Source organism: Loxodonta africana, chromosome X, assembly GCF_030014295.1.
Source record: "Loxodonta africana isolate mLoxAfr1 chromosome X, mLoxAfr1.hap2, whole genome shotgun sequence".
Classification (NCBI taxonomy): Eukaryota; Metazoa; Chordata; class Mammalia; order Proboscidea; family Elephantidae; genus Loxodonta; species Loxodonta africana.
In genome coordinates this window covers 132,662,660-132,679,356 of record NC_087369.1, presented here as the reverse complement: position 1 = coordinate 132,679,356, position 16,697 = coordinate 132,662,660, and positions in this window count along the sequence as shown.

The window sequence follows — 16,697 nt, the reverse complement described above, 5'->3', positions numbered from 1 at the left end:
TGATTACTCAAAAGATTGAAAGTAGAACTATCATATGACCCAGCAATTCCACTCCTAGATATATACCCTAGGGACCTAAATGCAGCACCATGAACAGGCATATGTACACCTATGTTCATAGCACTATTCAGTAAGAGCAAAAAGGTAGAAACAACCTAAGTGCCCATCAACAGATGAACAGATAAACAAAATGTGGTACATACATTGAATGGAATACTACTCAGCCATAAAAAAGAAATGAAGTCCAAATACATGCTACAACATGGCTGAATCTTGAAAATATTATGCTATTATTCTGTTTTACATAAGGTTGCCATGACTCAGAGCCGATTCCAAGGCAACTGACAATAACAACAATAACAACAAGCCAAACTCTGAGAAGGGGAATGAAATTAGCATGATTGGCTTATATCAGGAGCCCTTGCAGCGCAGTGGTTAAGCATTGGGCTGCTAACCAAAAGGTTGGCAGTTCGACTCCACCAGCTGTTCCTTGGAAACCCTATAAGGCAGTTAGTTCTATTCTGTCCTACAAGGTCGCTATGAGTCAGAATAGACTCAATGGCAACAGGTTTTGTTTTGTTTTTTGTTTTGGCTTATATCAGTAAAATTTAAACTTTTTTGACCACAACCCACAAGAAAATACTTTACATATTATTATCCAACACACACATACATATGCTTTAGAAACTGAAACAAGCTTCACAAAATAATTCTCATCCTTAAAACATGTAATGAACTTTAATATTGTCCATAACATTCAATTTCTTTTCATTCAAAATTGCTGTTTGGGGCTACCTAAATTGATTTCACAACCATGGGTTATGGATCACAACCTGATTTTGAAAAATCCTAGTTTGAATTAATCAAGATTCACTCCCTGCGATGTGACCTATTTGGGGGCATAATCCTGCCCTATGTTGTTGTTTTTATTAGTTGACCGTTGAGTTGATTCCCACTCGTGGCGACCCCATGTGTGCAGAGTTGAACTGCTCCATAGGATTTTCAGTAGTGTGACTTTTTGGAAGCATTTTCTGTCCTATATTTGCTCAAATGAGGGCTCTGTTAACAAGGAAAAAATGGGGAAGATGGACCATTATTCACAATAAGAAGGAATGAGGTACTGATATAGCTACAACATGCATGAACCTCAAAATCATTGTGCTATGTGAAAGCAGCCAGTCACAAAAAATCACAGACTGCATGATTTCGTTTAAATGAAATGTCCAGAACAGGCAAATCTATAGTGTCAGAAAGTAGATTAGTGGTTGCCAGGGGCTGGAGGAGGAGGCTTGGCAGGAAATGAGGAATGACTGCAAATGGGTATGGGGTTTCTTTTAGGGGCGGGAAATGTTCAAAAATTAGATTTTGGTGATGGTTGCATAACCCTGTAAATATACCAAAAAGCATTGTACAGTATAAATGGTTAGGTTATGTAGTGTGTGAATTATATTCAAATTAAGCTGTTATAAAAGGAACAAAGTAGTAAACTAAGTATTAATTTATATCTGATGAAAAAAGACACTAAGTCATCACATGGAAAATGTGTAAGCACAGGTTCAGACAACTTTAAAGTACTCTTGTATCTCTCTATGCAAAAAATAGGAATAATTGATTTCAACTTTAAAGTACTCTTATATCTCTCTATGTAAAAAATAAGAATAATGAAATCAATGTTGTCAGAATTATAGGGAAATAGGAAGAACTATTTCCCGGTGCCATTGTAAACTTGTTTATAGTCATTCTGACAATAACACATGGCAATATGTAAGAAGATCTATTATACTTAGTTTTGAGGTGGTTAAAAAAAAAAGACAGGGAGGAAGTCTGTTGAGTTAGCAAACAACAATTTATGCACAAGGGATATTTAGACATTTTCTTGATTTTGTATTTTTCAGTTTAGTCTCAGAACTTGGCCCTTTCTAGCCCAAGTATTTTCTAACTGGTACAAGAAGTCTAGATGCTCTTCCTACAAATAGAGTACTATGCTTTTACTCCTAAACCATGTTTGAACTCTGCCGTTTTAGTTAGCCCATGGACACTGCCCAAAAAATGTTAATATTCTCACACTTATTTATCTCCCCCATTAGAATATGAGTTTCTCCATGGTAAAGTCTGTAACTTCCAGGTGTGACATACTAGGAAAAGAACCTGGTTTTGAGATATGCATCACTGGGATTTAACTCTGTCCCTTAATCAGCTTTGTGACCTTAATTTCTCTGAGGCTCATTTTCTTTCATCCTCTACTCCTAATGCTCTGTTCTTCTTCATATGGTCCAGCTTCTCGGATTATATGCTCAGCATAAAGATTAAGTATGATGAAAGAATGCAACCCTGATGCACACCTTTCCTGACTTTAAACCACGCAGTGTCCCCTTGTTCTGTTGGAACGGCTACCTCTTGTTACATGTACAGGCATAAATATGGATCGAACCCACCAGCCGCTCCACAGGAGAAAGATGTGGCAGTCTGCTTTGGTGAAGATTCACAGTCTTGGAAACCCTATGGAGCAGTTCTACCCTGACCTACAGGGTCACTATGAGTCGGAATCTACTTGATGGCAATGGGTTTGAGCTTTTGGTTTCGGGTTGCTGTGTGTTAGAATCAACTTGATAGCAACAGGTCTGGTGTTTTTTTTTTTTTTTGGTTGGGTGAGGAAAGAGAGTTTCAAAACGCATATTCCCTCTTTTGTATTTAGTTAAATTGCTTCAAGGATTTGCATCTAAGTGATTGACCACCACTTTTATGAACTCTACAAAAGTTCAAACTTGGTAGTGGGAATTAGATTTAGGATTGAATCCCAGCTATGCTACTAAATTACCTTGAGCAAAACACTTAACCCCACTGAACCCAGATTTCTATTCTGGGAAATGAAGATAATAATGTCTGTCTGGCAGGGTTGTTGGAAGGGTGACATGCTGTATGTTAAGGCCAAGCAAAGTGCCCAACACAGAGATATTCAGGAAGTAGTAATTCTTTATAGCTCAAAAATGCTTTGAACCATGTTGGTGCTAATGCCAAGTGCTATCACCATGAGAATGTTAAGATCATGTTGTAAAGCTAATTAAGTATAGTACTACATTGTTCTCTGGTTTCTGATGTGATTCTGTCTGTGAAAATTCAGCAAAATTTTGGTATAATTCCTAGCACACTTGCTTTACAGGCCACTTTCAGGACTTTTCCATCTCACATCAGGTCAGCCAGCAGGATTTTAATGGCTCAGTTGCCCTTTTCACCCACCATCATACCATGAAGTTTAACTTAAGCATATTACTCAGCTAGGTTCTATGCCAATTTCTTCTTGTAGCACAATTTATCATGGACCTACTCTAGGTGTTTTCTAATTCACTCAGAATTAATTGTGCACTTTAATCATTATCATTGAATCAGTTCCCATGTCTGTAGCTTTTATAACCATAAGTATTGGATGAATACTTATTAAAAATTTCCCATGAATTGTATATGAGGTATGACTATAATTTTAAAAATTTCTTCGACTCATAAACTGGCTTAGAAAGAAATTCTAAAGGAGAGTTTGAAAGTTTGCAAGTGATGGTGTTGCCCATGTAATAATTTTTCAGCATTCCAAACTTATTTCTTAGGAGAATATTCATATGTATACATTCTTGTTTGCTAAAATAGTCTTTCTATATTACAACAACAATTAATATACTCCATTTCAACAATGTTCTTCTCATTTTCTATGAGAATTTTTAGCACCTTTTTTGTTTTTAGAGTATAATAGGATATGTGCTTTTTTACATTCAGCTTTTTTGAAAACTGATCCTTAAAGATGCAGTTATGTGTTACAATGGATAAAATGCTCTTTACAGGTAGTGAGAATAGCAGTTAGTATCATTCATAACTCATGTCAATTGCTTGCATTGGCATGGTGCTAGAATGAGAGAACACAAGACTATAAGTCTGATAGGAGACCTGGGTTTTGGTCCTATGTGCACTTAAATATCTCTTTAATATAAGGTAAGTCACAACCTCCTACAGGGGCCACTGTTTTTTAATTGGTCCTTTCATGTCTCTCCTATTTACCTAATGAGAATGGTGTAAAGAGAAACTCAACATGGTCCAAATTTAATTGATTATCTCCACTATCTCTTTTCCTAGTCTTTTCATTCCAAATCTTGTCTTTTCTGCTTCCAATTGTCTCTCAGATCGTCTTTATTCCATTCATATTGTACTAAGTTAAATCCTGTTCATCTCAGTTTTTTGGACTGTTGGAATAGACTGGTCTCCCTGCCTCCATTCTTTACCTCCACCAAAGCATCCTCTACTGAGTTATATACTGAAAATATAATACAGTTGGGTCACTTTCTGGCTTAAAACTTGAAATGGCCCCTCCTTGCAGACTGGTAAAGTTTACTTTTTAAGTCTGGTATGCAAGGTTCATCCTAACACAGCTTCATTCTACCTTACCAGTAGTGAGCCCACCACCTACCATGTGAGATTACTTGTGTTGTTCAAATCTTCAATAGTCCTACTGCTGCAGATGCTTATGATGCACAATGATAGTTCCCCTCGACACACCTGATTTCACCTCAGCATGGTAAAAGTTTAATGCATTGTTTCACATGTCCCCCCACTAAGCATGAGTTGCAGCATTTTTCTGCTCTTACTTTCTCCCAAACTACAGAAAGCTGCTAAGCTGTGCACAAGTGCAACCTAGAAGCATAAGGGAGTTAAAGCCCTGAGTGGGATAACTCACAACCAAAGCGGGGGTGGGATGGAGGGCAAGAATCAATGGGTAAATAATCAGCTTCTCTGTTCTCCGTTGAACAATTCTAAGGCCTGATCTATACAGTTCCTCAGAATGCTCCTGGAAAGATTAAGCTTCAGTTGCACAGAGCAGTTGCACTCTGTTTCATTAGGAAATGATTCTTGGGATCACTTTCCAAATAATCTATCCATACCCTTGTTTCAAAGTCTGCTTTCAGAGTAACCCAAAATAAGACACCTATTTGATCTTTTGATCATTAAGAGAAATATGCTAAAGCCTGCTACTATGATAGTGATTTTATTAATTTATCCTTGTATTTCTATTAAATTTTGCTTTATATATTTCAAAACTCTCTTGTTAGATACCTAAAGGTTCATGAATCTTTTGTCTTACTGGTGGATTTAACTACTATGGTATATCCCTTTTTATCCCACAAAATTTTTTCACCTTGAATTTATATTATAATGATATTAATATTGATACATCTGGGTTTTTTTTGTAAGCATTTGCCTAGTATATGTTTTTCCATTTCTTTATTTTTATTGTGCTTTAGGGAAAAGTTTACAGCTCAAGTTAGCTTCTAACAAAAAAACTTATACACACACTGTTATGTGACCCTAGCCGCTCTCCCTATAATGTGACCACACATTTGTCCTTTCCACCCCGGATTTCCCGTGTCCATTCAGTCAGCTCTTATCCCTTTCTGCCTTCTCCTCTTGCCTCCAAACAGGAGCCGCCCATTTATTCTCTTGTATCTACTTGAACTAAAAAGCACACTTTTCATGAGTATCATTTTATGTTTTATAGTTCAGTCTATTCTTTGTCTAAAGAGTTGGCTTCAGGAATGGATTTAGTTCTGGGTTAACAGACAATCTGGGGGCCATGTTTTCCGGGGTTCCTACAGTCTCAGTCAGACCATTAAGTCTGTTTTTTTTTTACTAGAATTTGAGGTCTGCATCCCACTTTTCTCCAGCTTCATCAGGGACTCTCTGTTGTGTTCCCTGTCAGGGCGGTCATTGGTGGTAGCCAACACCATGTAGTTCTTCTGGTCTCAAGTCCATTTTTTTAGTTTTAATTTATTTTATTTTACTGGGTCTCTTGTAAACAAAATATAAGTGTATATATATAAAAATTTTTTTTTGTGTGTATATATAAAAAAAAATATATAGATGGATTAAAAATTCCAATCTGATGGTGAAAATGAAAACACATTCTATCAGCAAGGCTGTATGGAAACAGTCACTCTCACACATCGCTGGCAGAAATGAAAACTAATACAACCTAATTTTGGAAAATATATAACAAAAATACATATGCATTTATCTTTTAATAAAGCAATGCATATGTATTTTTGTTATATATTTGGGAATTTATACTGAGATAGACCTTCAACAACACAAATATACATGCACACAAGGTTGTTCATTACAGCATTGTAATTTCAAAATTCTGGAAACAACCTAAATGCTAATACATAGGAGAATTACTGAATAAACTATGGTACAGCACACAATGGAGTACTATGGAGATGCAAAATAGAATGAAGAAGAACTTTATGAACTGATATGGAGTGATTTCCAGGATATGTTGTTAAGAGAAAAAAGCAAAATGCAAATATGTATAGTATGCTACCTTTCATGTAAGAAAAAAGGGAGAAATAGAAAAGTATACGTGTATTTATTTGTGCAAAATAATCATGAAAAGATAAACCAGTAACTAATGGATTGGTTACCTACAGGTGCTGGGCTGCAACAAGGTGGAGAGGGAGTATGGGTAGAAGAAATATGGGGAAGTGATATTTCTCCGAATATACTTTTTGTATAGCTTTGACTTTTAGGAGCATATGTTTCACATACTTAAAAATAAATTAAACAAAATCAATGAGGACGGGAAAAGGGTAAGCAAAAGGAGTACAAACCAAAAAAACCAAACCCATTCCTGTCGAGTCAATTCCGACTCATAGCGACCCTACAGGACAGAGTAGTACTGCCCCACAGAGTTTCCAAGGAGTGCCTGGTGGATTTGAACTACCGACTTTTTGGTTAGCAGCCATAGCACTTAACCACTGGAGTACAAACAGCACCTAAATTTATTTTACATGAATAACAAATTCTGTGTGTTTGTATGTGTAGGGAAGAAGGGGCCCAAGAATTAACGCAAGTAAATGAAATGTAGTATTTTGACAATATATCTTAGAAAGACCACAGAAAAGAAACTTGAACTCCCAGTGGTGTGCGATTCAGTGCCAGTAACGTCTGGGCCTCATTTCTTACCTGTGTCTATTGTTTTCCTGCCGCATCCTGAGAAGACATGCCTCTCCCTGCCCCCCAAGCTCATGCACCCTCTTGCTGCCTCTTTCAAAACTTGTGCTGTGGAAGTTTTCCTTTATATATTGAGTGCCCATTCGCTATCTGCTCTTCATTCTGGACTTTCTTCCAGAGAATCATCCACCCCACCCCTTGTGTTGAAACATCCTCACCTGTGTGACTAATAAATCTTTCTTTGGTTGTATCAAAAGACTACTGTCATGCTATTTTACACTTGAGCCTTTGGGGGAGAGTTTTCTCTTGACACAATGAGATTCCTATAACATACGTTAAGGATAAGGACAGAATTGAAAACAAATACCGTACTCCTGTTGGTAGGTTTGTTTTTCACAATGGTATGGGTTAGCAATTCTATAGCTAATTTATGTGTGTTCTAAGATTGAACACCTAAGTAAATATATTGCAGATGAGAGCCAGGTTTTTCATTGTTGGAAAGGGAACTGCAAATAAGGAAAGGGGGAACCCTGGAATGAACCCTTTGGTATTCGATTGGAATTGGAGGTGAAACTATGAATTTGCGGCTTCTGAAAAATAGATGGATAGATAGGGAAATACAGATTTTTGTATGTGTGTGTATACATGCTTATCTATGCTAGCTCTGTTTGCTGAGAGGGAATAAAAGCAAATGATACTTTACTACTAATAAGCACTTCCAATGCCCAAATCTTGGCTTCTGAATACCATTATCCAATAAAAAGAACAACTTCTTGGAGAAATGACTGATTCTAGTGCTAGGGCAGGAAAGTACAAGATGATCCAGCTTGTGGTACCAGAAAGAAGTTCTCAAAAAAATAATCATGAGGAAGATAAGTTGTAGACATGATGCTCTTGTCACAATACAATTATCAAAATCAGGAAGTTAACATTGACACAATATTATTATCTAATATGCAGACCTTATTCAGATGTCACCATTTTTATCAATAAGATAGTCCTTTGTAAGATTATGTAAGAGTTTTCTGTGTGCACTTTACTCTGAAACATATCAGGGAAAACTTAGAGAGAAAATGAATGCAGTTAAATATTAATACTTGGGAAATCTGGGTGAATCATATACAAGAATGCCTTAACTATTTTTGGAACTTTTTGTAGGATTGAAATGATTTCATAATACAGTTGTTCCAGGACCTCTGCAGATGCCAAAATCCGCAGATACTCAAGTCCCTTATATACAATGGACTTGTTGTTAGGTGCCGTCGAGTCGGTTCCGACTCATAGTGACCCTATGTACAACAGAACGAAACACTGCCTGGTCCTGAGCCATCCTCATGATTGTTGTTATACTTGAGCCCATGGTTGCAGCCACTTTGTCAGTCCACCTTTTTGAGGGTCTTCCTCTTTTTTGCTGACCCTTTACTTTACCAAGCATAATGTCCTTCTTCAGGAACTGACCCCTCCTGATAACATGTCCAAGTTATGTGAGTCCAAGTCTGGTCATCCTTGCTTCTAAGGAGCGTTCTGGCTGTACTTCTTCCAAGACAGACTTGTTCCTTCTTTTGGCAGTCCATGGTACATTCAATATTCTTCCGCCAATACAACTCAAAAGCATCAATTCTTCCTCAGTCTTCCTTATTCATTCTCCAGCTTTCACGTGGATATGAGGTGATTGAAAACACAATGGCTTGGGTCAGACACACCTTAGTCCTAAAAGTGACATCTTTGCTTTTGAACATTTTAAAGAGAACTTTTACAGCAGATTTGCCCAATGCAATGAGTCTTTTTATTTCTTGACTGCTGCTTTCAAGGGTGTTGATTGTGGATTCAAGTAAAATGAAATCCTGGATGATTTCCATCTTTTCTACATTTATCATAATGTTGCTTAATGGTCTAGTTGTGAGAATTTTTGTTTTGTTTATGTCGAAGTGTAATCCATACTGAAGGCTGTGGTCTTTGATCTTCATTAGCAAGTGCTTCAAGTCCTCTTCACTTTCAGCAAGCAAGGTTATGTCATCTGCATAACGCAGGTTGTTAATGAGCCTTCCTCCGATTCTGATGCCCCATTCTTCTTCATATAGTCCAGCATACAGATTGAATAAATATGGTGAAATGATACAACCCTGACGCATACCTTTCCTGATTTTAAACCATTCAGTATCCCCTTGTTCTGTTGGAATGACTGCCTCTTAATCTATGTACAGATTCCTCATGAGCACAATTAAATGCTCTGGAATTCCCATTCTTTACAATGTTATCCATAATTTGTTATGATCCACACAGTTGAATGCTTTTGCATAGTTAATAAAACACAGGCAAACATCTTTCTGGTATTCTCTGCTTTCAGCCAGGATCCACCTGACCTCAGGAATGATATCCCTCATTCCACGTCCTCTTCTGAATCCACCTTGAACTTCTGGCAGTTCTCTGTCAATGTATTGCTGCAATTGCTTTTGAATGATCTTCAGCAAAATTTTACTTGTGATATTAATGGTATTGTGCGATAATCTCCACATTCTGTTGGATCACCTTTATTTGGAATAGGCATAAGTATGGACCTCTTCCAGTTGGTTGGCCAGGTAGCTGTCTTCCAAATTTCTTGGCATAGATAAGTGAGCACTTCCAGCGCAGCATCTGTTTGTTGAAACATCTCAATTGGCATTCTGTCAATTCCTGGAGCCTTGTTTTTCACCAATATTTTCAGTGTAGCTTGAACTTCTTCTTTCAGTACCATCTATTCTTGATCATATGCTACCTCCTGAAATGACTGAATATTGACCAAGTCTTTTAGGTATAGTGACTCTGTATTTCTTCCATCATGTGTCTGTCAGTTTGATGTACTGTCGAAGCTTGTGTGCTGCTGTGATGTTGGAAGCTATGCCACTGGTATTCAAATACCAGCAGGGTCATCCATGGTGGACAGGTTTCAGCTGAGCTTCCACACTAAGACAGACTAGGAAGCAGGACCTGGCGCTCTACTTCTGAAAAGAATTAATAAGTGAAAACCTTATGAATAGCAGCGGAACATTGTCTGATATAGTGCTGGAAGATGAGCCCCGCAGGTTGAAAGACACTCAAAATACAACTGAGGAAGAGCTGCCTTCTCAAAGTAGAGTCGACCTTAATGGCATGGGTGGAGTCAAGCTTTCAGGACCTTCGTTCGGTGATATGGCATGACTCAAAATGAGAAGAAACAGCTGCAAACATCCATTAACAATCAAAACCTAGAATGTACAAAGTATGAATCTAGCAAAATTGGAAGCCATCAAAAATGAAATGGAACACATGAAAAATTGATATTCTAGGCCTTAGTGAGCAGATATGGACTGGTATTGGCCATTTTGAATCAGAGAATAATATGGTCAACTATGCCAGGAATGACAAATTGAAGAAGAATGGCATTGCATTCATTGTCAAAAAGAACATTTCAAGATTTATCCCAAAGTACAATGCTGTCAATGATAGGATAATATTCATATACCTACAAGGAAGACCAGTTAATACGACTATTATTCAAATTTATGCACCAGTCACTAAGGCCAAAAATGAGGAAATTGAAGATTTTCACAAATTCTGCAGTCTGAAATTGATCAAACATACAATCAGGATGCATTGATAATTACTGGTGACTGGAATGCAAAAGTTGGAATCAAAGAAGGATTGGTAGTTAGAAAATATTGCCTGGGTGAAAGAAAAAATGCCAGAGATCGCATGATAGAATTTTGCAAGATTAATGGCTTCTTCATGGCAAATATCTTTTTTCACCAACATAAATGGGAACTACACACGTGGACCTCACCAGACGGAACACACAGGAATCAGATTGACTACATCTGTGGAAAGAGAGGATTGAAAAGCTCAATATCATCAGTCAGAACAAGGCCAGGGGCTGATTGCAGAAGACACCATCAATTGCTCGTATGCAAGTTCAAGCTGAAGTTGAAGAAAATTAGAACAAATCCAGGAGAGCCAAAGTACCACCTTGAGTATAATCCCACCTGAATTTAGAGACCATCTCAAGAATAGATTTGATGCATTGACCACTAACGACCTAAGACCAGACGAGTTGTGGGATGACATCAACGACATCACACATGAAGAAAGCAAGAAGTCATTAAAAAGACAGGAAAGAAAGAAAAGACCAAAATGGATGTCAGAAGAGACTCTGAAATTTGCTCTTGAACAATGAGTAGCTAAAGAAAATGGAAGAAATGATGACATAAAAGAGCCGAACAGAAGATTTCAAAGGGCAGCTCCAGAAGACAAAGTATTATAATGACATCTGCAAAGGCCTGGAGTTAGAAAACCAAAAGGGAAAAACTCCCTCAGCATTTATCAAGGTAAAAGAACTGAAGAAAAAAATCAAACCACTAGTTGCAATAATGAATGATACTTTGGGCAAAATAAAATGGAGTAGTATTTGCATATAACCTATGCACATCCTCCTGTATATTTTAAATCATGTCTAGATTGCTTATAATACCTAATGCAATGTAAGTGCTATGTAAATAGTTGTTAATGCTTAAGCTTAATGCTTTCTCAGTGTCTGTATGCTGAAACAAATGCTGGAGTGAGACCAAGGATCTGTAAAATGATGGGAGGCTACAGCTGGTCATGCCTACACATCATTTCATTTGCATGGATTCAACATAGTGGTTAGTGTGGCAAATTGAAGTTATACTTTTTGGAACTTACATTTTGAATATTTTTGATCCATAGTTGGTTGAATCTGCAGATGTGGAAACTGCAGATATGAAGGGTGAACTGTAAAAAGTTTAAAATCAACACAGAGTCTTCTCTTAATAGGGTAATTTAAACCATTAATATTTATGGTAATTAGTGATATATTTGTACTTAATTAAAAAAAAGTTGCCACCATTTCAATTCCAACTCAAGTTGCAGAGTACAACTATGCTCCACAGGGTTTTCAAGGCTGTAAACTTTTGGAAGCAGACCTCCAGTGCAGTCTTTTTTTTTTTTTTTACTTTTTTTTAATTGTCCTTTAAGTGAAAGCTTACAAATCAAGTCAGTCTCTTATACAAAAATTTATATACACCTTGCTATGTACTCTAGTTGCTCTCCCCCTAATGAGACAACAGACTCCTGCTCTCCACCCTGTATTCCCTGTGTCCATTCAGCCAGCTCCTGTCCCCCTCTGCTTTCTCATCTCCCCTCCAGACAGGAGCTGCCCACATAGCCTCATGTGTCTACTTGAGCCAAGAAGCTCACTCCTCACCAGTATCATTTTCTATCTTATACTCCAGCCCAATCTCTGTCTGAAGAGTTGGTTTTGGGAATGATTCCAGTACTGGGCTAACAGAAGGTCTGGGGACCATGACCTCCTGGTCTTTCTAGTCTCAGTCAGACCATTAAGTCTGGTCTTTTTATGTGAATTTGAGGTCTGGACCCCACTTTTCTTCTGCTCCATCAGGGACTCTCTGTTGTGTGCTTGGTAAAGTAGAGGGTCAGAGAACATGAGGAAGACCTTCACTGAGATGGACTGACACAGTGGCTGCAACAATAGGCTCAAACATAGCAATGATTGTGAGAATGGAATACAACTGGGTAGTGTTTCATTCTGTTGTATATAGGGTCACTATAATTTGGAACTGACTCTATGGCACCTAACAATAACACAAATTTACTGGTTTTGTTGCTTACTATTGTTTCTTTATTTGATGTCTTCTCTATTGAAACTCTTGGGATTTTTTTTTAAAAATTTGTTTATTTTTGGTGAAAATATATACAACAAAACGTATGCCTATTCAACAATTTTTTTACGTATATGGTTCATTGACAATGGTTACATACTTCACACTGTGTCACCATTCTCTCTATCTCTGCCTGTGTTGTTTCACTACCTTTAACTTAGACTCTCTGCCCCTTAAAGATTTTGTCCGTGTTTTAAAGTTACTATTGTCCGTTTAGTAGACCTGGTGATGCAGTGGTTAAAGTGCTTGGTTGCTAACCAAAAGTTCAGTGGTTCAAACCCACCAGCTACTCCATTGGAGAAAGTTGTGGCAGTCTGCTTTGATAAAGGTTTACAGCCTTGCTTCTCGGGTCTTAAACGCTAGCAAGCAGCCATCTAAGATGCATCAATTGGTCTCAACCCACCTGGAGCAAAGGAGAAGGAAGACACAAGGTAATTATGAGCCCAAGAGACAGAAAGGGCCACATAAACCAGAGACCCAGAAGAGCTAGATGGTGCCCGGCTACAACCGATGACTGCCCTGACGGGGAACACAACAGAGAGCCCCTGAGGGAGCAGGAGAGCAGTGGGATGCAGACCTCAAATTCTCATAAAAAGACCAGACTTAATGGTCTGACTGAGACTATTAGGACCCCAGAGTTCGTGGTCCCCAGACCTTCTGTTAGCCCAAGACAGGAACCATTCCTAAAGCCAACTCTTCATACAGGGATTGGACTGGACTATGGTATAGAAAATGATACTGGTGAGGAGTGAGTTTCTTGGGTCAAGTAGACACATGATACTATGTGGGCAGCTCCTGTCGGGAGAGAAGATGAGAGGGCAGAGGGGGTCAGAAGCTGGCCAAATGGATACAAAAATAGAGAGTGGAGGGAAGGAGTGTGCTGTCTCATTAGAGGGAGAGCAACTGGGAGTATATAGCAAGGTGTATATAAGTTTTTGTATAAGAGACTGACTTGATTTGTAAACTTTCACTTAAAGCACAATAAAAATAAAAAAAAAGATTTACAGCCTTGGGAACCTCATAGAGCAGGTCTACTCTGTTCTATAGGGTTGCTATGAGTCAAAATTGACTTGATAGCAGTGGGTTTGGTGGGCTATTGTCCATTTAATCTCATATACATAATTCTTTAAAAGACCTCAATGCTCAAGGTGAACATTCTTTATTAAATGAGCTAAATTGTTGCTTAGTTTAAGAAAGCCTTCATGGGGTAGTTTTGGATTAAGGCTTAAATGTTGTTTCCAGGCAATAGATTTGGGGGTCCCTCCAGTCTCAATGTATCCAGTAATAAGTCTTGTTTTCAATAAGAATTTAAAGTTCTATTCCACATTTTTTCCTCCTTTTGATAAAGATCCAGCTATTGGATCCTTGATCAAAATGTACAGTAATTGTAGCTGTGCACCATCCATTTCTTCTGATCTCATGGCATAGGAGGTAGTAGCTCATGGGGGCAAATAGATCTGCACACTATTTTCTTGTCCAATTCCTGGGTCTCCTTCTTCTTTTCTTGCTCCAAGTGAAAGGAGAAGAATTGTTGTATCTGGAGTGACTACTCACAAGCTTTTAAGACCCCAGGCACTACCCACTGAACAATGAGGTAGAGTAGTTGACTGGAGAGGTCCACCAAACCATGCACACTCCTCACCAGTATCATTTTTATGTCTTATAGTCCAGTCTAATCTGTCTGAAGAGTTGGTTTCAAGAATGGTTTTAGTTTTGGGCTAACAGACAGTCCAGGGGCCATGACCTCTGGGGCCCATCCAGTCTCAGTCAGACATCTGGTCTTTTGACTAGAATTGAAGGTCTGCATCCAACTTTTCTCCTGCTCCATCAGGGATTCTCTGTTGTCTTCCCTGTCAGGGCAGTCATCAGTGGAAGCTGGTCACCATCTAGTCCTTCCGGTCTCAGGCTGATGGAGTCTCTGGTTTATGTGGCCCTTTCTTTCTCTTGGGCTCATATTTTCCTTGTGTCTTTGGTTTTCTTCATTATCCTTTGCTCCAGGTGGGTTGAGACCAGTTGATGCATCTTAGGTGGCTGCTTGCAAGCTTTTAAGACCCCAGATGCCACTCGCCAAAGTGGGATGCAGAATATTTTCTTAATAAACTTTGTTATGCCAATTGACCTTGATGTCCCCTGAAAGCATGGTCTCCAGACCCCCACCCCTGCTACTCTGTCCTTCAAAGTGTTTGGTTGCGTTCAGAAAACTTCTTAGCTTTTGATTTAGTTCAGTTGTGCTGACTTCCCCTGTATTGTATGTTGACCTTTCCTTCACCTAAAATAATTCTTGTCTATTATCTAGATAGTGAATACCTCTCTCCCTCCCTCCCTACCCTCATAACCATCAAAGAATGTTTTATTCTGCGTTTAAACCTTTTCTTGAGTTCTTATAATACTGGTGTCATACAATGTTTATACTTTATTGCGACTGACTAATTTCACTCGGCATAATGCCTTCCAGATTCCTCCATGTTATGAGATGTTCCACAAATTCATCGTTCTTTATCGTTGCATAGTATTCCATTGTGTGAATATGCCATAATTTGTTTATCCATTCATCCATTGATGGGCACCTTGGTTGTTTCCATCTTTTTGCTATTGTAAACAGTGCTGCAATGAACATGGGTGTGCATATATCTGTTCGTGTGAAGGCTCTTATTTCTCTGGGATATATTCCAAGGAGTGGTGTCATGGATTGAATTGTGTCCCCCCAAAAATGCGTGTATCAATTTGGCTGGGCCATGATTGCTGGTATTGTGTGATTTTCCTACCCGTTGTAAATCCTGCCTCTATGATGTTAATGAGGGATGATGGGCAGCAGTTGTGTTGATGAGGCAGGACTCAATCCACAAGATTGGATTGTGTCTTCAGGCAATCTGTTGAATTATAAAAGAAAGAAACGAGAAGAGAGACAGGGGGACCTCATACCACCAAGAAATCAGCAAACGGGAGCAGAGCGCTGCCTTTGGACCCAGGGTCCCTGAACCTGAGAAGCTCCTCGACCAGGGGAAGACTGATGACAAGGACCTTCCTCTAGAGCCCACAGAGAGAAAAAGCCTTCCCCTGGAGCTGATGCCCTGAATTTGGACTTGTAACCCATTAGAATCTGAGAGAATAAATTTCTCTTTGTTAAAGCCATCCACTTGTAATATTTCTGTTACAGCATCACTAGATGACCAAGACAAGCTGGATCCTATGGTAGTTCTATTTCTAGCTTTTTAAGGAAGTGCCAAATCAATTTTCAAAGTTGTTGTACCATTTCACATTCCCACCAGCAGTGTAGAAGTGTTCCAGTCTCTCCACAACCTCTCCAACATTTGTTATTTTGTGCTTTTTGGATTAATGCCAGCCTTGTTGGGGTGAGATGGTATCTCATTGTAGTTTTGATTTGCCTTTCTCTAATGGCTGATGATTGTGAGCATGTGTCTGTTAGCTGCCTGAATGTCTTCTTTGGTGAAGTGCTCTTCATATCCTTTGCCCATATTTTAATTGGGTTATTTGCCTTTTTGTTTTTGAGGTTTTGCAGTATCTTGTAGATTTCAGAGATTAGATGCTGATCGGATTTGTCATAGCCAAAAATTTCTTCCCAGTCTGTACGTTGTCTTTTTACTCTTTTGGTGAAGTCTTTGGATGAGCATAAGTGTTTGATTTTTAGGAGGTCCGTTATCTAGTTTCTCTTCTGGTGTTTGTGCATTATCAGTAATGTTTTGTATACTGTTTATGGCAGGTAGTAGGGCTCCTAGGGTTGTCCCTATTTTTTCTTCCATGATCTTTATTGTTTTAGATTTTATATTTAGGTCTTTGATCCATTGAGTTCATTTTTGTGCATGGTATGAGGTATGGGACTTGTTTCATTTTTTTGCAGATGGATATCCAGTTATGCTGGAACCATCTGTTGAAGATACTGTCATTTCCTCATTTAACAGAATTTGGGTCTCATACGTGGATGGACTTATGTCTGAATTCTCAATTCTGTTACATTGGTCTATGTATCTGTTGTTG